The sequence below is a fragment of the Vulpes vulpes genome, chromosome 7 (genome assembly GCF_048418805.1).
Source record: "Vulpes vulpes isolate BD-2025 chromosome 7, VulVul3, whole genome shotgun sequence".
Lineage (NCBI taxonomy): Eukaryota > Metazoa > Chordata > Mammalia > Carnivora > Canidae > Vulpes > Vulpes vulpes.
This window is the reverse complement of record NC_132786.1, coordinates 14,612,969-14,637,816: the sequence shown is the minus strand read 5'-3', so window position 1 is coordinate 14,637,816 and position 24,848 is coordinate 14,612,969. Positions and strand designations below refer to the sequence as shown.

General features: G+C 46.0%; 1 protein-coding gene and 1 long non-coding RNA gene across 2 annotated transcripts in view; both read left to right on the top strand.

The window, feature by feature from the left end:
- LOC140599522 (uncharacterized) overlaps positions 1-24,848 on the top strand; it is a 126,163-nt gene that overhangs the window by 36,546 nt on the left and 64,769 nt on the right. The window lies entirely within an intron of this gene.
- LOC140599629 (uncharacterized) lies at positions 18,038-24,250 on the top strand. The gene is made up of 3 exons (XR_012002489.1): positions 18,038-18,421; positions 19,477-19,754; positions 19,973-24,250. It is a non-coding gene; the product is annotated as an uncharacterized lncRNA (long non-coding RNA).

Here is a 24,848-nt window from a genome sequence, read left to right as displayed (position 1 = left end):
GGAAATTATCGAATGGACTTCATGATTCCCTAGAGCTTATTTTTGAGAGGTGCTAGTGAATCAGGCGGGAAAAAAATGAATGCTCAAAAAAGTCCTGTTTCCATCTTACACATTTGGGGAAACTGTAAGAATATGTCCAAAGAATCTTGGTCTTCAAGTTTTATATACAGTAATAACTAACACCATAAAATAGCACTTATTTAGATAGAATTGATCTAGACGTGGCAGTACCACATCCTTTTCTACAATGTCTGAGCGCTTGTAGTACTTCAGACCTTTCCATCAGGCGTCAACATTAAATATAGAATACCTCTAGAAAGTGTGAAAATAATTTTGTCTTTGGAAGTAGATAACGTGACGTTTTTCCGTGTGTCCCATTGGACTTTTCTAGTGATGATCCTCCTAGGATGATGCTTTATCAGTCGGTGTCTGGATTTTATGGACTAAAAACCTGATATTTTCTTTTACAGTTGAAATCTGTAAATTATCTTTATACTTCATTTTCTATGTCTTTTCGTAGCAAAAAGTAAGCAAAATATGCCAAGACAAAGAATGATGGTCCCCCCACCAAACCTTGAGCATAACCGTTGAGGAACAAGAACTGTCGGAGATCTATGTGTGTGTATCTGTACGTACATCCATGCACACATGGCAAGATTTAACAGAAATCACAATTCCGACATCATCTGTGGTTTATGTCACAGCTCTTCTCTGTCGTCAGCCTCTGTTTTTCTCTTTGGGCTTTCGTTGAAAAATACTCAGCCTCATGTCTTTCGCTCTGAGACTTTAACTGTAATCCTTGAAATCTTAATTTCAGTTCAGAACCCCTAGTCTTAGAACTCATGAGTCTCCAGATTTCCATGACTGTCACCAAAAGTTGAAAATCCTATCGGTTTGCCCTTTTGTTTTTTTTTTTAAACTAAAGACTTAAAAGAAAGAAAAGAAAAAAAATGCTTCTTTCTGTCTTGACAAACATGAGGAAGAAACTGCAAACAGGAATACAGGTGGTAGCAACTCCTTCCGTAGCCTCCCCTTGTACTTTTAAAAGAGCTTTGTTATGTGGTTAATGATGGAGAAAGTTGACAACATGCACTGTATGTGTCTGCTGTCCGCAAATTGTATTGTGTGACCGTATATTTTCCCCAGTCATTGAAAGGATTCTCCCAGTGTGATACCTCTTAATTTTAAAAAAGTGGTTTTTTCTCCTTTATAATAGTCATCATTTGGTTCTGGATGTATTACGCTGTGTGAAGTAAGTCAATCGGAGAAGGACAAACATTGTAATGTCTCATTCATTTGGGGCATATAAAAATAGTGAAAAGGAAGAAAGGGGAAAGGAGAACAAATGAGTGGGAAATATCAGAAAGGGAGACAGAACGTGAGAGACTCCTCACTCTGGAAAACGAACAAGGGGTGGAAGAAAAGGAGGTGGGCTGGGGGTGTGGGGTGACTGGGTAATGAGCATTGAGGGGGCCACTTGATGGGATGAGCCGCTGGGTGTTATGCTGTATGTTGGCAAACTGAACTCCAATAAAAAATCATCATTATTTTATGACATTTATAAAATGCAATAAAAGATAAGGAAACCATCCTGAGAGGCAGGATGCCTGTCTCATTTGACCATCTTTTTAACATGTTTTACTTATTTTCCTCCCTTATTATTTAAGGCTTTTTTGGATGTATGCACTGACTTTTTTTATCAGCTATGTTTTTGAGGAATAAGCTCCTCAATTTACAGGTGCTGTATCTTTTATAGTCATAAAGTCATTGGTTTCTAGAAAGACACATTTGCTTCCATGTATCCATTAGAGTGCAACAATACTGAACTCCTATGGGATTTTCCACTGATGAAAGTTGTTTTTATACTTACCTGTTTTATTGAAGCAGGTCTGAAGACCAGGAAGAAAGCTGACTAGTGATCTGAATTGCAAAATGTTGAGAACTAACCAGTGGGTTGTCATGGTGCCTCATGACTCTGTGTGTCTGTGTGTGTGTGCATGCGCGTGCCTAATGACTCTTAAGTACAAAGGAAGTTTATTAATTATTTGAAGTAAAGACAACACAGTCATTTGTAGGAGATCCTTAGCTAGAAGGTGTTGATATTCTTTGAAGAAATCAATACAACAAAACCTTCGAAAGTGTTAGAAGAAGTTACCAAAAAATCAAAACCTGAGCTGCAGAAAAGAATAGTCTTGTATCTGAGATGACAAACATAAGGGATGCAATTTATGTGCAGGAAAGCTGGAAGCTCTCGATTGGTTGGGGCCATAGAGAGTTTTGACAAGACAACAGGATGTGCCACTTTTGTTTTGTAGGGAAGTGTCTTTTGTGACCATCATATTTGTAATTGGGTTTTCCGTTGGTTTTGGCGGCAACAATGTTTGCCACTCCTCTGGTCTAACTGGACAGAGACATACCTCGCTCCTTTTACCACTAGTCCATGTGTGCAGTGCTGTTGTTTGGCTTTGGAAATGTGAACTTTGTGGATAAAACAGGGAAGCTTCTCTGGCATCGAGTGGAAAACAAAGAGCCCACACAAGGCTCTGTAGGGATGGTGTGTGTGCATGCGTGCGCACGAGATACTCTCATAACAGGAAATATACAGTACTCAATTTCATCAACAGTAGCTCAAATTTAGTTACTGGAGCAGTGGTTTCAGTGAACACTGTATTCTCTGCTTCAGGTTTTTGTAGAAGCGACTAATTTGGAAAGTGTAGTTCCGTGAAGAACTACAAATTCATTAGAATATAGCTGACCTCCCCACAACGTGGGGATTAGGGGTCTCGACAGCATCCCCCAGCACAGCTGAAAATCCATGTATGATTTTTGATTCTGCCAAAACTGGACTGTTAGTAGTAGCCCACTGTTGATTGGAACCTTATCGATGATATAAACAGTTGACTAATATGTATCTTACAATGAAGTGAGCAGGGGAGATGAAAATGTTATTAAAATCATAAGGAAGCGGGGCGCCTGGGTGGTGCAGTCATTGGGTGCATGGGCGATGCCGTCAGTTAAGTGCCTCACTCTTGGTTTTGGCTCAGGTCATGATCTCATGGTCTCTGGATGAAGCCCTGCATCGGGATTCATGCTCAGCAGTGAGTCTACTTGGAATTCTCTCCCTCTGCCCCTCCAACTTGTGTACACACTCTTTCTCATTCTCTCTTAAATAACTAACTAAATCTTTAAAAAAAGAAAATCATGGGAGTAAAGACATGTATGGTGCTGTACTGTATAAAGAAGTGGACCCACGCAATGCAAACACATGTTGTTCAAGGAACAACTGTACTCTTACCTTTTATATATATATCTCCCACTTACTAAACTGTGATCGTTAGACAGCCATCAGCAGTTTTCCCTAAGGCTAATGACCTCTTTTTTTTTCTCTCTCCTACTCCTAGTCTGCAGAACAGGAATGCTGCCCCTCTCTACTGCATTAGTGAGAAAAGATCTCTGAGGGCAATTTAGAAGACCTGGTGTCTCTTTCCACGCTTGCCCTTTCCAAGCTGGGTCACCTGTCCTCACTCTACGGGGCCTTTGTTCTGTTACGTGTGCTTGAATAGTAGATGGTGGTCAAGGAGTCTCATACAGTACAATCGAGTTGGAAACCGCTGAGCGCACGACTTACACGAGAGCCACCCCGCCCCGGGTCCCCTGCCCTGCGTGCCCGCTCTTTGTGGTGCTCACCACCTTGTGACATGTTACAGATTTATTCAGTCATTGTCTCTTCCACCCCCCGAGGAAGACCAAACCCTGTGGATGGGGGCAGACGCCTGATGTGTTTTGCCCATCGCTGTGTCATCAGCGCCTATGTCAGAGCATGTCAGAAACCACATGAGGCTCACGGTGAATGTTTCTGGAGTGAATTAGTTATTAGGATCCAGACTGTATTTCTGGGTAATAATTTAGAGATCACTACAACCTAAGTTGCTATGATAAGGGTTTTATGTGTCTGTCAGCCGGCTTTATGACGTTCTTTGGTTTGCATGAAAAACTCTATTCCTCCTACAGGATAGAATTCGAAGAGCAATTTATATTTAGAAGATGTTTATAATAAGCCTTATGGGCTCGGTTTATCGTAGTGGTCTCTTGTTATTCAAATGCTATATTTTCTCAAATGTAGATTGTACAGTTGTGCCTGGCAGGCGTGTGCACTGCATGAAAGTAGGATCTGTGAGGCACTCTAGCCATCGTCACAGCATATGGTATTCCTGTAGACACTTACTTAAACCAGAAAATATTGGCACATTGCTTTCTTTCTTAGCAGGTAGAAAATGTACATGATAATAAAAATGTTACCTGATTGAAGAAATTTAATTTATTAGTTTCACAATGAAGAGTCTGACGATGAGAGATGTGTCCTAAATGGCTACCTACTTATGCCTCATGCTTATTATATGTGTCAGATTGAAATATTTCCCATCATCCTGGTAAGTTGAGGAGTAAGGCCCCCCTGAGTGCGACCCGAACACAAGGGCATGAGGCTTTGCTCGAGGTGTGGTGCATGGCAATTAGTCCTTTCTGTTTACAGTCACTCCGGGGTGGGGTTCGGGTCTGGAGTGATATCCTCTCCTGCCCTGCCTTCTGTGCTGTTTGTAGGTGGACACATCCCACATTTGTCATTCTCCCACTGAATTGTATATCCAACTACTCATGTAACCTCTCCTCCAGTTTCTGCAAAGAAACATGATCTCACCAACTCCCCCCGAATACACTCATCTGTTTTCTTCACCCCTATGACTTGACTGCAAGGCTGTCTTCCCAGTTACTCAGCCTCCAGACCTCAGACGTGTCTTTAATTCCTTGCTGTCTTTCAAACCCCCATCCAGTGCATCAGCAAAATACCTTTTATCTTGACCTTCAATATAGATCCAGAATCCAGCTGTTTTCTATTATCTCCACTGCTAGATCCCAATTCAAGAGACCATCTTCTCTTGCCTGAATTCTTCAGAAGCCTTTTGTGGGGTTTTCCTGCCTTTCGCCATGCCCCGCTGTAAGATTCTACACGGAGCAGCCACCTCGATCCACTTAAAGCAAAAGTAAGATCCTATAACTCTTCTGATACCATTTGAAGGCTCACCCAGCTCAGTCACTGTAAAAGCCAAAGTGAGGATGGTGGTCAGAAGGCCTATGTGATCTGTCTGCCCTTCCTTGTCTCTTTTATCACAACCTCTATGTCTGCCTTCCTGACCACTCTGTGTCTTCCTTTACTGTTTCTCAGAAACCCATACAAGTGCCCACTCTTGGACTCATTCTAGGCGGTTCCCTCGCCTAGAAAATTCTTTGTCTCGAATTTCTCTCAGAAAGCCTTCACTTGCTTCAAGTCTGTTCCCAGAGGTAAACTGTTCATGAAGGCCTACATTGATCATTTATTCTAACTGTAAATCCCATCTCCCTGGCACCCCTCATTTCCGTTGTCCTGCTCCATTTTTTCTTTGCTACACGTCTCTTTCTAAAATGCGATGTGATGTTTTGTATTCGTTGCTAATTACTGGTTTCCCACTCTAGAAGCTTCACCAGAGCAGGAACTTTTGTATCTTTCTGTCTCTGCTCTACCCAATGAGGTGAAGACCGTGCTTTACACAAGATAATAGCTTATTGAATAATTGAACAAATAAACTATAAGATACAGAATTTCCACTCACTCCTTGGACAGATATATTGAGTGCCAACGATGTGCCAGTCCCTGTACCAGCCATTGCCATACAGTAGAAAGCAAAAGTCCCTTGTACCCACGGAGCGTGCTCACGGCCTATCCAGAGGACAGTCACTTTAGAAATATTCATACAAACAAGTGGCTCCAGGAAAAGTGGGAAAGGTGCTATGAAAGAAAATGACAATGTACCATAAAATATCATAATGGAGAGAAGTAGCTTAAATTGGAGGTTCAGGGAAGACCTCGTTAAAGAAGTAACATATCTGATGAACATTGTAAGGCTAAGTTCCTACATAGGAAATCTTAATAGCAATTGAGATGTTGAAGAATGTAAAAAAAAATGTTGATGGGAGTCTCCAAAATTGAGAAAGATTGAAAAATGGTCAGGGCAGGTGGAACATAATTAATAGATAGGAGAGCAGCATTAGATGTGACTAAAGAAGTCAGCATGGACTAGATCACACCAGGCTTTATTGGCTCAGAGGGTTTTGATTTCATCCAAGGTGCAAGGAGAAGACTTTGAAGAGAACTAATAAGCCAAGTAACAACATAATGATGTTTGGGGCTTTGCACTATTAGGCTACCTGTTGTGGGTTTGGGAATGATTCAGAAAAGAACAGAGTTAGGGACACCTGTTGTGTGTGGGGGGCTCAGTCGGTTGAGCCTTTGCCTTTTGGCTCAGGTCAGGATCCCAGGGTCCTGGGATCCGCCCTGCGTCAGGATCCCTGCCCAGTGGGGCGTCTGCTTCTTCCTCTCCCTCTGCCCCTCCCTGCCCCGACTCATGCACTCTCTCTCATCCTCTCTCTAGGAGATAAAAGTCGTCTTTAAAAAAATTGAAAGACTTGAGTTACAAGTTGGAAGGCCACCCAGAATGCAAAGATATTAGTTCTAGTGAGAGATGACAGTGGGACATACAAATGTGACCTGGGTGCTGACTATAGAGAAGAAAATAATAAGATGGATGTAAAGTATATTTTAAATTAGAACGGTCATGGGTTAGATGTAGAAAGAGATATGGCTGCCTGGTTTCAGTCATAAGCAAATGGATGGATTCAGGTAGATAGAAATGTTGGGGTGAGAAACAGATAATAACATAATGAATCATTGACCACCTTTGTGGGGAGATGGGGATTAGGAATCAGATGATGGGGATCCCTGGGTGGCTCAGCGGTTTGGCTACTGCCGTTGGCCCAGGGCACGATCCTGGCATCCCGGGATCGAGTCCCACGTCAGGATCCCAGCATGGAGCCAGCTTCTCCCTCCTCCCGTGTCTCTGTCTCTCTCTTTCTCTCTCTATATCTATCATGAATAAATAAATAAATCCTTAAAAAAAAGGAGATAAAAAAATTATGTCCATTGTTTGAGGTTAATCGGGTTCATTTTGGTGATCATCCCATAGTTTATACATGTTGTCCCGTATTGTCCCAGAAGGCTCTGAAAGAGTGCCTGAGTCTCACAGTTTTGCACGGAATGAACACAACGGGCTAGATACTTAAGGCACGGAAAGCTTGTGAGATGTTGTGTAATATGCATCATCCTGAGTATCTCTTTTCATCCTCACAACAGTAAATGTAGAGTCCGTCTTCCTCAGTTCTTGTCTTCAGGGTCTGGGCTTGGAAAAATCTCCACCTGCTCTTCCTTTATTTTCACTGTGGGTTGTGATTTTTTTTTTTTTTTTTGAGTCTGGGTAGACCAGATGGGACCAGGTGAGGAGCAAGGATTTGGCCTACAGCAAAGCTTGGGAAGGAATGTAAATATCTGTAAATATCGCGAGCCCTGAGAGGACAACGCCCACAGCAGAATGTCCATGTGAATGAATCACCGACACGGCAAGCCTGGGCACAGGACAAGGGTAGGTATTCTAGGGGTCCAAACTTGGCAGGGGACACAATGAGAAATGGGGAAAGCATGCAGCTGTGAAAGGTGTCCCCACAACAGGACAGCCACAGGCGAAGGTGGTAATCAAGAGTTCGGATAAAGGTTGGCACCTCATTGTTTTGGAGCAACACACTGAGAATGCAGTTTGGGTAGCTAGGATTGTTAAGAGGCCCATGTGATGGAACAATCAGAATATCCTTGCAGAGCCGTTTCATCACTAGTGTTCAGTGCCCTTCTTGAATTCCTGGGTGAGACCAACAGATGTGCACCAGATGAAGCCGAGCCAAGCCCGAGGCAGTGACGTGTACAGACTGTCGATTATGGTATAGAAGGATTCCTCCGGTGAGCCTTCACTCACACCTACTCCTGGGTCGAGCAGTTTCTTGTTGCCTCTGCTGCATTAAGTTTGACACCGCATGGACTGGTGGTCTCATCATCGTCTTTAGAGTTCGAAGACTCAGCCAAATGCATAGGTAACATTCTACTTGCTCTTCTCTTACTTTTAATCATAGAAGTTGCCTAAAAATGTGACTAATGTATTCAAGGCCTTGAAGAGTCATTACTGAGAAGCTGAAACAAAGGTGAAGATCCAGAAAGACCGTAACTTTCTGCTTCAAATTCCGTGTGTCTGTTTCTCATTGACTTTGCGTGCTATCAAATCACAACGACTGAGGCTCCCGGGAACCATTGAGCAAAGTATCGTGTGTCATCTAAGCTGGGATGTATTTAAAACACTGCATTATCACTTCGCTAAATAAGATAAGATGTCTTTTTTTCCACATCTGAAGCTAGATGTGGTCAGATTCGTCTACAAATTCCAAAGAACATAGCCTAATACCAGGTACTATGAGCCCGTTTCAAAGCCAAGGGTGAATGATGTCTGGAATTTATGTCCCTGCCAGTTTCACACATCTTGGAACGATATAGTTCCTAACAAGGTAGAGATTAGCTGTCACAGCCTTTAAGTGGCAGTTTGGTACAAAAGGACCATGGTTTTTGTCAGGTTTAATCTGATAGGTAGTGAACTGGAAGAGAGGCCAGTCAAAAGTTGGTCGAAACAGGCTTTCATTTTTATTTATTTATTTTTGTTGAAACCGGCTTTTAATGGGCTGTGCTCTCTGGCTAGGTTATGCAGCCCGCAGGCAAGGGAGAGAGCAAGGGGTGGGGGTGTCGCACCCATGCCAACTGCAGTGAGGTCTCTAAAGAGTTTTTTTGTGGTAAGATGGGGGCAGGGCGGCATTCCAATTAGGGCAAGGGTTACAGGTCTTGGTGTGCTAAGTTAGGGTTGGGCAGCAAGGTGGCCTTATTGGGAGGTTGCTGGCCTGGGGTCGGCCGTTTTGAGGTTCCCAGTCTCGCTGGCCCAACATTCAGATCTTTTTGTTATGTTATAATGGGGCGACGATTCAGATCCGGCTGCTTCCTGCTGATTTTGGGGCGTCGTGGTGCCTGTCGGAGGTGGGCAGGCCAGCGTAGGGATATAAAACAAGTTAGTTGATTGATAACTGAGATATTTCGTGGATTCCTTCCTTGATGATTCGGAGAAAGCAAGGGGCCACCATTAATAGTATGCCAAGGATCAGGAGTGGGCTTAGAGAGAGGAGGAGCCATGTGGTTAGTGGGGTCTGCCACCATTGGGGTGTAGTTGGGCCGACAGGGTGATACTGTGTTTGGAGAGACTCCCGACCTTTGGCGAGGATGTGGAGATTGGTTTCCACTCCACAGGGCCCTGGTCCTGAGTTGGGTAGGCCTGTAGGTGGGTGCTCCTGGAGTATGGGTGACTGAATCCACATGGGCCCGCAGGAGGGCTCTTAGACGAGTTAGGGAAGGTAGGTAAGTAAGATAGGAGAGGAGGAGGTGATGTTGGAAGATTTTAAGGGAGCAGGAGGGGCCGCCCCGTAGAGAAGCTCAAAGGGACTAGGCCCGACGGCCCTCTAGGGGTGGCTCTGAGCCTTCTTAAAGCCAGCGGGAGGAGGGTCGGCCAGGACAGGTGGGGATTCAAGAGTAAGTTTGGCGAGATGTTCCTTGAGAAGGCCGTTAGCCCACCCTAGGTTACCCGAAGACTGGGGGTGATATGGGATATGGAGTTTCCAGGTAATATTTAGGCTCTTGGAGTCTTGCCTGGTGATGCTGGAGATGAAAGCCGGGCCGTTGTCAGATTGTAGGATCTCCAGGAGGCTGAATCTCGGAATGATGTGTTCGGTGAGTATGGTGGCCGCCACATCCGCCATCTCCCGAGCTGTGGGGAAAGCCTCTGCCCACCCTGTAAAGGCGTCCACTGAGGTTAATAGGTAGGGAAAGGATTTATTGGGCGGCATGTGAGAAAAGTCTGTTGGACCCTTGCTCACGGGTGCCAACGTGTCCTGGTGGACGCCCCAGAGACTCAGACCACAGACAGGCAGATGCAACAAACAAGAGGGTTTATTGAACGTTTGCGCAAACGGGCTCTCATCCTCAGAGGGGGCAGAGCGCCGATTAGCAATTACAGGCATCTTTTAAAGGCAAAGAAAACGCGGGAGTAGCATAGCATTCAGGTTATGACGTGATTGATTTCTTTGAAGGTCAACATGACCATGTTCAGGGACTTTTCCAGTCAGGGCGAGGGGGGGGATAGTTTTCCTATCTCAGAAAAACAGAATGTTTTTGTTGCTTGAATTTATGGGAGGCACCTGGATGGGCTGTCTCAGGGTTAGGCCTGGTCCCACTCATGGGGACGGGGGTGTGGGGTTTCTTCAGTCCAGCTGCCAGTCCTTGCCAGGTTGGTAGCTGTGGAGCTGGTGATTGGGTCTTGGCCTGCGAATTCCCCCTTGAGCATTTACAGTGGAGCAGGTTTTGCAAGACTAATCCACCTCTCTAATTACCTTTTGGAGATGTGGGTAGTAGAAAAAGGGGTCCTGGGAACTGGTGTAAGGCCTTGGGACCTATGTGTAGGGATTGGCGCATGTCTGAAATGATCATAGGAGCTAAATGGTTTGAAAGAGCGAGTTTCTTCTGAATGAAGATCCAGTCTTTTTCCCCGGCTATTCTTCCCATCTCTTTTAGTGTGTGAGTTTCCTCATCTGTGTAAGTGGGGGGAATGTGGTGTGTTGAGGAAGAGGAGGGGAGCTGGTGAGGAGCCTAAGGCAGTGGCTTGGGCAGTTGAGTCGGCTTTGTTGTTGGCCCGGGACACCGGGTCCTTGGAGGATTGGTGTCCATGACAGTGGACAATGGCTACTTCAGTGGGAAGGCTGAGGGCCCCTAGTAGTTTTGAAATGAGGGGCCCATAGATTATGGGGCTTCCCTTGGTTGTAAGAAGGCTTTGCTCTTGCCATAGGACAGAATGTGTATGTGTGATGAGGGAGGGATATTTGGAGTCCATGTCTATGGTAGCTCGTTGCCCTTTGGACAGGCGAGGAGCCCTGGTGAGAGCTCTAAGTTCTGCCTTCCGAGAGCTTGTCCCGAGGAGGAGGGAACTGCCTCTAGGATGGCGTCTAGGGTAACGACGGCCTATGCTGCGTGTCTCTGGCCACAAAGAGTATTTGGTCAGGGTTAGGGAAGGGCTGATTGGAAAGTCCTGGATGTGGAGGAGTCAGCTCTTCCAGGAGTTGAGAGCAGGGATGGGAGGGTTCCGGGTTAGCAGAGGGGGTAGGTAGGAGGGTAGCAGGACTTAGCCGAGGAGAAGCTGATAGATAGATGTCAGGATTTTCGACGAAGAGGAGCTGGGCAGGAAGGGATTCTAAGGAAGGAGCGTGAGGAGGAGAACCCATCCAGGCTGCAAGAGAGGAGGGGGGCAGTCCGTGGAATAGAGGAGGTGCCATCAGTTCCCATCACCGCTACTGGAGAGGGGAAGCTGGTCCCCGAGTAGGAAGGCACAATGGAGTCGGTCGCCCCCGTGTCCAACAGGAAAGAGATGGGCTTCCCCGCTCCCTGGAGCAGGACCCTGGGCTTGGCCTGGGTTAGTGGGTGTCCGAGTCTGGGCCCCGTCAGTCATCGTCCAATCCGAGTCGTTGAAAGGCTGGACTTCCCGGCTCAGGGTTTCCTCTGTGTGGAGGCACCGAGGATCCCCCGAGACCCAGGCAGGCGGATTTCCAGTGGCCCATCGTTCGACATTGAGGGCATTGCCGCGTTGGCTCCTTGGGATTGGGACATTGAGGGGCCATTGTCCCTCGGTGCCGCATCTGAAGCAAGCCCCAGGCAGGGTTCGGTTGGTTCCTGCATTCTGCGGGCTCATGGAGCCCGCTGGCCGCAGGGCTGCCCCCGAGGCTTGGGTCTGGAGTTGGACCTTCTGCTGGAGCCTGGCCTGCCTCTTAAGTTCAGCCACTTCCTCTCGGGTGTTAAGGACTTTAAATGTCATTTTCCCCAGGTCGGGCTTGGGAGTTTGAGGACCCTCGTCGGTCTTTAGTTTTCTTTGGATATCGGAGGAGGACTAATAACCACTGCAGTGGTAATCCATTTTAGCGCATCTGTAAGGACCAGTGCGGGGGGTATCAGGGTGAGACTCTTGAACAGTCCGCGTAGGAAAAACATGACTCATGATGCTGGGAGTGGCATGCACACGGAGATTTTCTTACCCTTTAAGTTTCGTGACAGAAGTCTCTCTTTTTATTCGGGTCTGATTCATAAAACACAACCCACTACGTAAATTTCTCATGAGAAACTTTCCATGAAATGGTATAAGGAAAGAGGTCTTCCAGGTGTTTCTCCCGCAACTTCTGAAGTTCTGCGTTTTCAAGCGTGACCTGTGGTGGTTGATTTTTCTTCTGTTTTCCTTATGAGGAAAACATTTTTAAAGGAGACTGCATGATTCAGAGCTGTTTTATGAAAGTTTCTTAAGAACGACAAAATGAAAAGAAGGAAACCATTTCCTGTAGCTTCACTCTGAGGGACACAACCCCCCTGTCTCTGGCTTGTGACGCTTCCACGGCGCACTCCTGCAAGGATGGGAGCTTGCTGTCTTCTCGCTGGTCTGTGGTGGGATTAGGGATGACCCCCGTGTGAATCTGACAGCGGGAAAGCTCTCGTAAGCCCTGGTTTTAATCTGGTTATGAGTTCACCTGTGGAGTTGTGCCGAAACGCTGGTTTTGTTCTCAGCTTTGTTCTAGGGGTTCACTAGCTCATGACAGAGTTCAGGAATTGGGTGAGTAGTAGTAAGGAAGCCGTCTCTGTTGGATGAAAAGCGTCTTTATGATCTCCTATCTATGGGCTCATTTTCTAACTTACGAAGCACCGTCAGGGAGTCTTGTGGGCTCTCAACCTTCAATCCGTTTTCACGTAAGAACGACTTTTGCTCTGAACTCCCAGAAGAATGACAGGACGTTTGGAATTTCTGTTTAGATTTCCATAGTGTGCTGCTTTCAAAGCAATTTTTATTCCTTACTCGGCCTAATGGTTTCTACTTTTTCTTACATATGCAATTGAATTTAATATAGGAATGCAGTTGACATCCAATCATAATGCTCATTTGTTAGTTAAAGGCTATTTCAGTCTATAACACTTTGATCCCTAGGAATTTAGCTGTGGTTTTATGAGTTTTCCCATATGATTGCCCACAAATTTATATGTTGACTAAAATTGTAACAGGTTTAAACTGTTCAAACAAATTACTTAGCAATTAAACCTCCAGCAAAATTGTAATTCATTTTAAATTTATCACAGAGGTTTGATGCTCTTTCCGAGCAAAACAACGGGACATAAGGGTGACATACAGAAATTCGGTATTTTGCGTGAACTGTTCCCGACAGGACAAAAACGTTCCCAGCACTGGGCACAGCAAAGCCTTCCACTAATGTGAATTAATTTTGTAGCGAGGGATCACTTGGGAGGATTCCTGCTTTTGAGTTTTATCCAGGTTTCATTCTCTGAAGCACCCTTTCCATAAATTTGTGTTTTATTCCTAATTTGTCGTACTTCACCTTTTGATATTTAAACGATTCACATGCAGCTAACTGAAGTCGCGGTGGTATTCGCTTCTATATCAGGTTATCACCTGCTACGTTGTGAATTGCAAAGCCAGAGCACATTACAAAGAGTCAGTTGGACTTTGATACCCAAAATTGCATTTACGAGGTTCACACTCCTTTGTATTTCACCAGATAGAGACAGCAACAGTGTTCTCATGTAATGTGTGCTTCAGCCTCTGTGCCAGAATTTATAGTGTCTGGATTTTAATATGTAGTGTTGATCTGTTAACCAAAGTTGTTTTGTTTGGTTTAGTTTGGTTTGGTTTGGTTTGGTTTGGTTTGGTTTGGTTTGGTTTGGTTTTGTCCACAGAGGCATGGACACCTGCTTCTGGTGAGTCTTTACGCTGAATATAGATACTCAGTTTGTCGCTATGTATGTATGTATGTCACTTTGAGGTTCTCTCTCGCCAGTGTTACCATTCTTGACAAAAAAGACAGTCTTTGTGTTTGATGTCCTTTCTGGTTTGTTAGCCAGGGTCTACCAAAACCATTACTTTTTGATGACACTTCAGTTTTGGCCCAGAATGTCACAGTCTGCATTGAATGCCTCATTTCATCGATCCCTCGTGGCTTTTAATTAAGTTTAGCAGCATTTGAAGATTTTCTTTCACTAAGGGGATTCAGAGGAATCAGAGTCTTTCTCTACATTTTTTAAGTCATTCCATAAAAATATTCCTGTGACGTAACCTGAACTCAAAACGCATTTTGTCAAAAGGGAGAATTAATCCGGTTTGATGAGCAAGTTCCGAATTCGATATGCTTTGTTTGATACTTGGTCCCGATGCTACACGTCCCATCTTTCTGTTGTAGTTTTGTGTTCCCGTGCTAATTTTGCATACGTCCTTGCTCAGGAGTCTGGGGATTAGACTGCATTCTATCCCTGTTATATGTCAGCTGGTATTTTCATTATTTTCATCTTGCTTGCTTTCAGATTTTCCCCTCCTTCCCCAAGTTTTCCAATTGTTGAGGCCTTTTATCTTTTTTTCTTGCCTGCTTTCTGGGAGTTTTGTTTAAGGGAAATGAACCTCTTGCTTCTTACAATTTATGTTTTCCTAGCCATCTTATGGCCTTCCTCATTACTTAATTTTCTTAGGAAGATGAGCAGTTAAAAAAAAAACAAGATGAATATATGTTTTTGTTACTGTGATAGGGAAAAATCTTTATCATTTCTTGTCGAAAGCATTCTTCCACCCCAAGCATTTTACATACTAAAATGAATCTGTTGCCTATACGGAATGGAAGCCTAGCATAGCAGTAAATGTTTCCCTCAGAAATACAGTTTTTTCCTGATTGTTAGCCATTTTGATTTCATTTATTAATGACTTTGTCACTGATCAGAAAACCTTGAGGTAGTATTTCTGTTTACTACTTTGGGAAAAAAATAATTAGGATCATTATTTGTAACTCCAACATAGCTTGTTAATTTTCAAGTTCATCGTACCACACACGCATGCGTGTGTGTTTGCAATCGTATTGATGTTTCAGAGTGTCTTCCTAAAAATTTACAATGTCTGTAGATAGCTATTTCAACATTTTGTGAGGTCTTACTTTTCTTTGTTCTTTTATTACAATAACAGCAAGTAAATAGCCCATACTTTTGGTTGTGTCCTATAAGAATTTCTGCTTGGAATACTTGGAAAGAATAATGCTAGTGTTCTACGAATTTTGTCTTAATCATCAATTATCAACTATTTTTTAAACGATTTTTATCTTGAGTATGATAAATATCATGTAGTCAAAGACTGTTTAGTTTAAACATATAATATTCTTCGGTCGATAGTTTATGAGATTCATTTCATAGAACTGTCTTTATGTTTCCTTTTTGTGCTCAGTGTCCTTTTGTAGAAATCCAGATTGACTACTTTACACTGTGCATATATTTAGAGCATCACAAATGTGGGCCATGAAAAGGATAATTTCATGGTATCGGTGAAACTCTGGATAGAATTTTCTGTCCTATCATCTGTCAGAGCTTTAATGTGTTAACTTTACATTTCCTAAGTGTACTCAGTTATATCCTGAACCGGAAAGGTCGTTGAATATATGACACCTATAAGTCCATAACTATCGAAACTGTAATTAAGATGCACTTTGCCATTTTGACCAAAATGTCATAACAGCAGAGGCACGCCTGAGTCTCTTAGTGGGTTAGTGCTTGATGTCATTGAGAGCAGTATAGTCGAGAGTAACCCTGGTCCCTGAGCCTCACATGAAAACACATTCTGTACCAGAGGGTGGAGTACCTTTCACTTCTTCTCGACACCTCTTTAATTTTTTTTTAGATTTTTATTTATTTATTCATAGACACACACACACACACACAGAGAGAGGGAGAGAGGGGCAGAGACACAGGCAGAGGGAGAAGCAGGCTCCATGCAGAGAGCCCGACCTGGGACTCGATCCAGGGTCTCCAGGATCGCACCCTGGGCTGCTGGCAGCGCTAAACCACTATGCCACCGGGGCTGCCCTCGATACCTCTTAATATGGTGCGACTCACTGCAGAAATGACAGAATGAGCATGGGACTACTCTGTAGGCACAGTGAACATATCCCAAAGTCTTCAAAGTGCACAGTCCCTTCAGGGTAGTAGACTAGCTGTGTTGTGTTACCTTGGGACTGTATGTGTCAGTCGGCGGTAAATGACTGAGATCATGCGGTTTTCATTAATATTAATACTTATCAATCAGTAATTTCAGAAAGCAGTGGGTACTGTGGAGGAATGATGTTGGGTGACAGGCAAGGAAGTGATGAAGGGTAGGGGGGAGTCATGGCAGAGGTTAGCGGTTGCAGATAGATCTTTTGCAGAAGGCAGCCCCTGAGCTCAAAGAAAAGTATTTTCTTTGAGATAGTCGTGGACTCCCATGCAGTTATAAGAAATGACACAAAATATTACCATGCAGAGTACCGTAATACACACATAACCAAACTGAAAGTCCGAGCATTCTTTCTGAGGCATTTAGATTCGAATTTTGAATGGTGAGAGGGATTATGTCAAAGAGCATTCCCAGTGGAGGGAATAGAGAGGTGCCGATTCTGAAGTGGGAAGACATTGGGGCGTTCGCTTCACTGAGCAGGGCCACTGTGGCTGTGACCCTTGCATGAGGGAACGAGGGCTTTATGAAAGGTTGAGCAGCCAAGCCACTGTGTCTTGCAGGGCCATGACGGAGGTGGTGCGAGACTTGTGTTCTTTGTGCAAGCAATCACACTGGTTGTGCTTCAGCAGAGTGCTCAAGATCTCCCTCCATAATTTGTCAAAACTGTCACTCCCTCCCCATTTTTAAATTGGACCTCAAACATTTTCATCTCAAGTATCAATAGTACAGGATGGAGTTTCTGGTGGATGGGAACAGTTGACCTTGTAAAAGTATGTTATATCTCATTGAATATGTATCCAATAGAACGTTACTACCATGATAATTTGATGCTATTATCCCTTTGAACTTTACCTGAGCTCTCCGTTTTCACTGTCAGAACAATTATATTTGCTTTTCTTCTTGAACTCCTGTCTGTTTCATTTCCTCCATAGATTTTATTTTATGGCTTTTATAATGGGAAAATGTTTTAATAAGTATCCTGTCATTTTCCTGTGTGTATGTGTGTACATGTACAGACCCGTACATATACACATGGAAGTAAGGTTTCTAAAGTTTTAGTGTCTTTGGCTACAGTATGCTAAGTGTGAAAATCGGTCAGAACGAAGTGTTATCCGAAATAGTACTGATGCACAATTGATATAAACGGCAAAATTAATAGTATGATTGGTAATTTTTAAACATGAAATATAATGCCATTGGGATGCCTCTCTTAGGAAGATGGAGAGAGAGTTTATAAAATTTCAGTTCATGTACCCATGAATGAATACTATGACCAGGGTGATGTAAAGACTGGTGGAAATTAATAGTAAACATAAATGATATGCTGTGGGGCTCTGAAATGAAGGTTGAATGATTATTAGGTATGTTGTTTGTATATTATAAATGTGTATAGTATGTCTTTACAGTAGGATGAATTACACTGTTTTCGAAGTTCATGTAATGTTAACAAGGGCATGCTAGGAATGAATAAGCAGGAAGGTGCTTACCTTCCTGATGAGGGGGTAGATGTATGGGCTTAGTAAAAATCTATAGTACCCGATATTCTTTGTGTAAAAACTTAATGATACTGTTCCTCTGAGTTTGAATAAACGTTTAAGAAAAGATATATCTTATGTTATATAATATTAAATATATGTGTGTGTGTGTATATATATATATATATATATATATATATATATATAATCAGTTCTGAGAAAGGATCTTTTACTGACTTAAAATTGGTCTACTGGAAATTCATGTAGCATCTTTCACCTCTTCCTCCTTGCAATATCACAGAAAATACATAACTGAGACAAACTGAGGCATGTGTGAGTGGGCGGGCTCTGGCTCCTGACTCAGCATTGTGACTTTGTAGATAGCATGTGTGAATTATTTCCCAGGATTCTTTTCTTCTTTTTAAAGCAAAACCTGAGGTAATTCCGTGCTTCGAGACAGTATAGGTCTTTGCAGTGAGCTTTCTGCCTCGGTGAGTTGAGTTTCCGCTGTCTCCAGCCTTTCTTTCCTGTTCTCTTTGTGCGTGGCTCCCAGTCAGCCTGATGCCCTTCCCTGATGATCCTTCGGGATTGAGGAGGCAGGATCTCTCAGCAGGAACCGCCACCACTCTCACCATCCCATCTTCACTGTCCCTGAATTTAGGGCAGATGAATTTAGGCCAGGTGGCGTGTGTCTGCTGTCATGCTCCTCTTTTTATGGAAATGAACGCAAAGGAGGAGACTGGATGTTCTGTCCCAGGCTCAGTGACGCCTTGACTTTAGAAAGGCTTTGTGGTTAACAGGGGATTCTGTGGTGTTCCAGTGTCTTTTACCACTCACTGTGGAGCACAGTACAGGAGGAGCAAGGGGGAGGCCTTCGTTCTGGTAAGTGACAGAAAAGCGGTGATGGGGTAGGATGTGGTGAAGGCGAAATGGCATCGGGTGCTACCTCAGGAGCTTTGGTCAGATTTCAGGGACAGGAAGGACTAGCTGAGCCAGGGATCAGGAATCGACAGCTGTAAACCATCTGGACCTACCTGCTGTCTTTCAAAATTCTTCACGTGCCCTAAGAGTGTGTGGAGGTCATGGTCTGAGTCGGAAGGTCGTGGCAGACGGAACGCACTGGAGCAGGGAGAGCGCTGAAAAGATCTCGTTCCAGGAAGAGATGATGGTGGTGTGGACCCAGGTGCTAAGAGTGGCCAGGCAGACGGTCAACCCTGAAGGCACAGCCGACGGCCCGGCCTGAAGGATGGATTGTGGGATGGGAGAGGGGGAGGGATCAGGAAAGAAGTGGGCTGAGGGCATGTGGGTACCTTTAAGGGACGTGAAAAAGACAGCCTTCGGGAACTGAGACATAGATGATGGGTTGGCAATACTCTCAGGTAGATGTCCAGGTGGAGGTGTGGACGGGGAAGGAAGTACTTGTGGAAGGAAAGGCAGAGGCCCGGCCTGAAGGTACGCCTTCGAGAGGTGGGGTGGCCTGTAGCTGCAGCCTGCACCTCCGGCGGGTGTGGAGACGGGGTGCGAGGTAGAGGAGCAAGCCTTTGGCGGTCCTCCTGCAGGTCAGGTGAAAAGGATGGAGACCGCAGCAGTATCACCGAGGGCAGCTTGTCAGGGCAAACGGTGGACTGCGGACGTCTTAACTCTGAGTAACAAAGGGCTTCAAGGAGGGACTTAATATTCGTGTCCAGGATTATCTGTAACATCAAGACAGATTTAGGCAGTCACATTCATAGCGAGCTTGAATTGGAGTTTGTTGAACTGGATGGTTTTGGGAGATTCCATCGTCTCCTGAGCCCTGATGTTCTGTAATGTCAGAACCACGTGTCCAGATGGTGCCTGGGCCGTGTCCCACGAGGTTTGGTCATTGTGGCTTTTCTTTTACTGGTCTGAGGAACCCGCAAGTCTCTTTTCCTCTGTCCGTCCTCTCCTCTGTCCAGTCTATCCACAGGTCATTCGGATGGAGCAGGTTAATCAGGACCAGCCGCATTTACGCTTCCTCACATGAGCTACTAGGGTGCGAGTGAATCTCGAACCCCCTGCAGTGTCCTGCTCTTGTGTATTGTGACGGGTTCGGTGCCTGGGTCTGATGGTTGAGGCCCTGCTACGTGACTTCAGGACTATTTCCCTTGGGTGGTCTCTTCTATGATCCTCCGGGTAAGAGCTGTTTTTCCAGTCTCTTCCTGCCAACATATTCTTACATGTTTATGGCTTGGAGGTAGTTTAATTCTTTTTTTTTTTAATTTTTATTTATTTATGATAATCACAGAGAGAGAGAGAGAGAGAGAGAGAGAGAGAGGCAGAGACACAGGCAGAGGGAGAAGCAGGCCCCATGCACCGGGAGCCCGACGTGGGATTCGATCCCGGGTCTCCAGGATCGCGCCCTGGGCCAAAGGCAGGCGCCAAACCGCTGCGCCACCCAGGGATCCCTTGGAGGTAGTTTAAAATAATGAAGCCTTTATTCCATGATTTATCCTCTATTTTTATATATTTAAAAGATGCTCATTTCACGGTTGGTATTTTGCGCATCATGAACTCTCATAGTTACTCATTTGGGAATTTGAGATTTTTTGTATTTCAGTATATAGTTTCGTAGTTTTTTAATCCATTGCAATGTTGATGAAATTGTCATAGTTATTCACTTGTTTTATCATTTAACTATTAAAAAAGATTTATATTTTTTCTATTAGTGATCTCACCACTTGATCTACTGAGTTGTCTTCAGAGAATTCATTAAGATTATGCAATGAAACCCCATACGTGTTTTAAAGTCTAATCGTATTGTATCATTATATCCGTGGTCTTAAACTGTTAGCACAGTGAGAGAAAAAGTAAATAGTGTGATTTGATCAAATGCCGTGTTTCCATCGCTCTCGCTCACTGCGTCGAGCAAGCGTGGTTCACGGTTTTCCTGTTTACTTGTCACTTTAACTTGGTTACACCACTTTATTCTCTGTCCCCTGCAGCTTTGAGTTGGTCCCCACCCCCTTTATTTTCTGGTCTTTAATCTTTGCATATTATAACTCTGACATCATTCCACAAGTGCTCACGCCTCCTTCTCTTTGCATGAAGCACTATGGTAGCAGAGTGTTTGCCAGCATCAGCGTTGTTTCAGACCGCTCTGGGCCTGTGTCTTCGTTCCGTGATTTGGGAATTGTGAGGCCTTTGGCAAGGAGCTTAGAGTTTCTATGTGTAAAAGGAAGTAATAATAATATTTAGTTCAGAAAGTTGTGAAATTTAAATAACGTGTCGTAAATTTTTGAATACTTAGCTGACTACTCAATGCGTTACCTAAAAGGTTTTTTAAAAATCTGATTCAAATATACTATTTTCTTCCAGTCTCCCTCCAAACCCCAAATGGCCAGAACTTGATTTTCCCCTATTGTGTTTCTACACGACGTACTGTTCTTTTGAAGGCGGTGTCTCTTCCCAACCCTCACCCCCCGCCACAGCTGATTTTCGGATTTCCCTTTTGTTTCTGTTTTTCTGTATTTTGATGATCACGTGACCTGTGTGTGATGCGTGCCTGTGTGTACATGTGCACGCGTGTGCTGTGTGTGCCTGTAAGCGCACATGTGTTTTCATTCTGCCTCTTGAATATGGGGGTTGGTGTCTTTCTTCAGTTTGGGATCCTTGGCCGTTCTCTCTCTGGATGTTGCTTCTGTCTCTGTCCCTCTTTCCCTGGGACCTCAAGTACAAGTATGATGGGCCTTTTGCAGTGGACCGTGTGTCTTCTGTTCTTTTCATTGCTTCTTCTGCTTGCTCTCCGGTTTTGGTATTGTCTGTGTGCTCTGTGTCGGAACCCACCAATCTTGTCCTTTCCTGTGCCATCCGAGTTTTCTGTTAAGCCATCGATGAATGCTTGATGAAAGATAGTTTATTTCATAGGTCTAGAATATCCATGTGATTTCTTCATATGCATTACACTCTTCTCATTCAGTTCTCCATCTGTTGCATCCACTTCTGTCCATCTTGTTACCTGTTTCTCTTACCAAGATGATCTTACTTACTTGACAGTCTTTGCTTATTTTTATTCTGAATTATTGGTTGCATTTTCCTTCCCGTGTACGTTTCTGGTAATTCTTTGGATGTGTGCCTAACACGGTGAATGAAAGAACATCGCGGTCCAGATGGTTTATTTGGTTGGTCGATAGTCCCTTCTTCTCTTTGGTGCATTGAGCTGGCCGTCGTTGCCCCTGTAATTTGTCCCTGTTTTACCCCTGTGGACACTCTGTGTTTTGATTGAGACCCACTAGGCAGAAGCAGGCTCTTTGTCCTCAGCACTGGAAGGCCTCACAAGCACTAGCTAGTCCTTTCAGGGATTTGGAGCGTCATACTTAGTCTTCTGCCCCATGCAGCTCAGTCGTCTGGCAGCTCCCACGTGGGTGGGTCTGTGCTTGTGGGAGACCCGTTCTCGCTAGCAGAGGCTCATCCCATCCCGTAGGTACTGCGAGGCCACGGTAAGCTTCGCTCGGTCCCGTCCCCTTCACCTCCCACCTTGCCAAAGCACACGTCCTATGGGAACGTCAGCGTTGCATCTGGGCCTCCTTGAGTTTCCAGTGTGTCACTGTATGGTGGTGGTGTCCTCTTATCCCAGTGGAGCTGATGGCCTGAGCTGGAATCGGCAAGTGGCCTGGGGACAGAATGGTGCCCCATCATCAGCCTCCCCAGGGAAGGGCTCTCTGTCCTCTGCACGGATCCTTTACCTAGCTCTGGTCATCTGACAGCTTCCTGACTATCGCCAGGAGCACATCTGTGCGTAACCAGCCTTTTCTGGTTGTTGGGATGGAGGCTTTGGCTTGCACCCTGTAAGTATGTGTGTATCTTCTCAGGAAGCATAAGTCCCTGATTTAATAAAAAGCTTAGAAATTGTGATTTGTTAATACCTGAAAGATGGTGGTGAGCAAGTTCTTGGTAACTGATGATGCACATAGCGAGTGCCCCATTACTGCTTTTTTAATTGGATGCAGAGTTCTTTGTTCACCGTACACAAGAATGTGTGATTTTTTCATTCTTTCTTTTAGATTGTGTTCAAATTCCAGTTAGTTAACATATAGTGTAGTATGAGATTCAGGGGTAGAATGGAGTGATTGATCAGTTGCATATAAGACCTAGTGCTCATCACTTCACATGCCCTCCTTAATGCCCATCCCCCAGGTACCACATCCCCCACCCACCTCCCCTCGGGTGACTCTCACTTTGTTTCCTGGGATTAAGAGTCTCTTATGGTTTGCCTCCCGCTCTGTTTTTATCTCATTGTATTTTTCCTTCTCTTCCCCATGCCCATCAGTTTCGTTTCTTGAATTCCACACATTAGTGACCCAGAGGGCTGACACACCCAGCCAGAGAAGCAGGGCGCCCGGGGCGCAGGGCAGCCCTGAGCCAGCAGGTATCCCCAGGACTTTACAGCAGCTGCTGTGGGAGGCTGAGGTCCAGGGTGTGGGGAGGCAGGAGGCGGGGCCGAGTCCTGGCACCTTCCCCACCAGAGGCCGTCTCCCTACATGCAACGTCGGGCTGCCCCAAACCCTACACGCAGCATGTTCGCCAGATGCCCATGCGCCTGGGCGTTGAAATGGCAGGGTTCCGGAGCACCCTGGGTGAAGGAGGACCCCAGAGCTGTGTGGGGCCCCACGTGGCCCCTCTCCCGCAGCCTTGTGGCTGCTTCTGCAGCAGAGCTCCTCTTCGCTGGGGACCCGCCCCCCAGACCAACAGACAGCTGACAGGTGGCCCCCGGGGCTCCTACGCCTTTGAGCTCGAGCACGAGCTCCTGCTTGGCAGCCCCTCCGTGGCACCTGCCAACCCAGACCCTCTGCAGGCCAGGCACATGATGGAGGGCTCCTAGGCCCCTGCTGCGGGCTGCCAGGAGACCCCGCCCCAGGCCACGCGATGGCCCTGACCTGGGAAGCTTCCCAACCACCGGCCCTGCAGGAGAGCCTGCCCCAGACCACCAGCCGCCCCACCGCTATACCCATACCAGGACCCGTCCTCGGGGAGAAGCGCCTGGGCTGTTGGGGATCGGTCGGCAAATGACGCCAGGGGCCTACCCCCCGCCCTGCAGAGCGTCTGCTGGTACCAGTCCTGTGCCACACGGATGGCAGAGGCAGGGAGGCCCCACTGGAGCAGCGTGCGGGGTTGGGGGGGGCAGTCCAACTCCAGCCTCAGGGTCATGCCTTCCTCTGTGGCCCTCACACCGTGTTTGCATGTAAATGTCCCCGAGTGCATCCGCCTCTGGCTAAACCGCGTTGGAAGCAGCATGATGGAGAAGGCGGGCGGCCCGGCCTGGTTTCCTCCTCCATGCTAGCCAGACGGGAGACCACCCAGCCGGGACAGCCCCGCCAGGCTGCTGTGCCTGCCGGCCTGGCGGGGTGACACTCACCACGTACCCCCCTCAGCTTGGGCTCCAGTATCCGTGGGCCTGGTCCCCTCAGGGCTATTGGAACACATAAGGCTGTACCCAGGTCCGGGCTCAGCGGCAGAGGGCAGGCCAGGGCAGCTGTCGGGCTGCACGCATGCCGACCTCTGGAGGCCAGCCAGCCCTCAAGAATCACATCCAGGAAAGGAACTCGGGGTGGGGGAAGGGGAGGTGGGCTGGGGGTGGGGGTGACGGGGTGAAGGGCACTGATGGGGGCACTTGATGGGGTGAGCACTGGGTGTTATTCCATATGTTGGCAAATTGAACACCAATAAAGAGTCAATTTACAAAGGAAAAAGAAAGGAACTGACACATGTTTCCTAACTGATGGGAATGCTAAATCCCAGTTAGATATTAGCAAAAATTCGAGATATAACATTTTTCCCATCGATGTTCCAAAAAAAAAAAAAAAAGAATGACACCCAGGGAGAGCCCCTGGTGCTTGAGCAGATGGCTGAGCGGGGAGCAGAGCCTGAAATGATGGTGTTACCCCCCCACTCTCCGAGGCTGGGACAGGTGCCAGTGGGAGGCCCACGGGAGCGCCAGCCTGCCTGTGGGGCAGACCCGGGTGGCTGTGGGTCTGTCCTCAGGTGGGCAGTCCTGGGCTCACTCCTCTCCACACCAGAACTGCCGCCTCCCGGACACTTCCTTTCTACATAGAACATGGAGACCGTTCTCCCTCCCACACGTTTTGGGGCAAACTGTTGAAAGATGGGACCTCTCCTCCCTGGCAGATAATCTTTGGTCCTGGGCACTTGTGCACTAATGCCAGCACGCATCCTCCATTCACTCGAGAAGCGTCGCCAGAGCCTGCCCATGAGCACGGTCCCCGGGACTGGAGTGCAGCCGAAGTGCTGTGCCCGGGGGGGTGCAGGCAGATGGGTGAGCCTGGCACCGCAG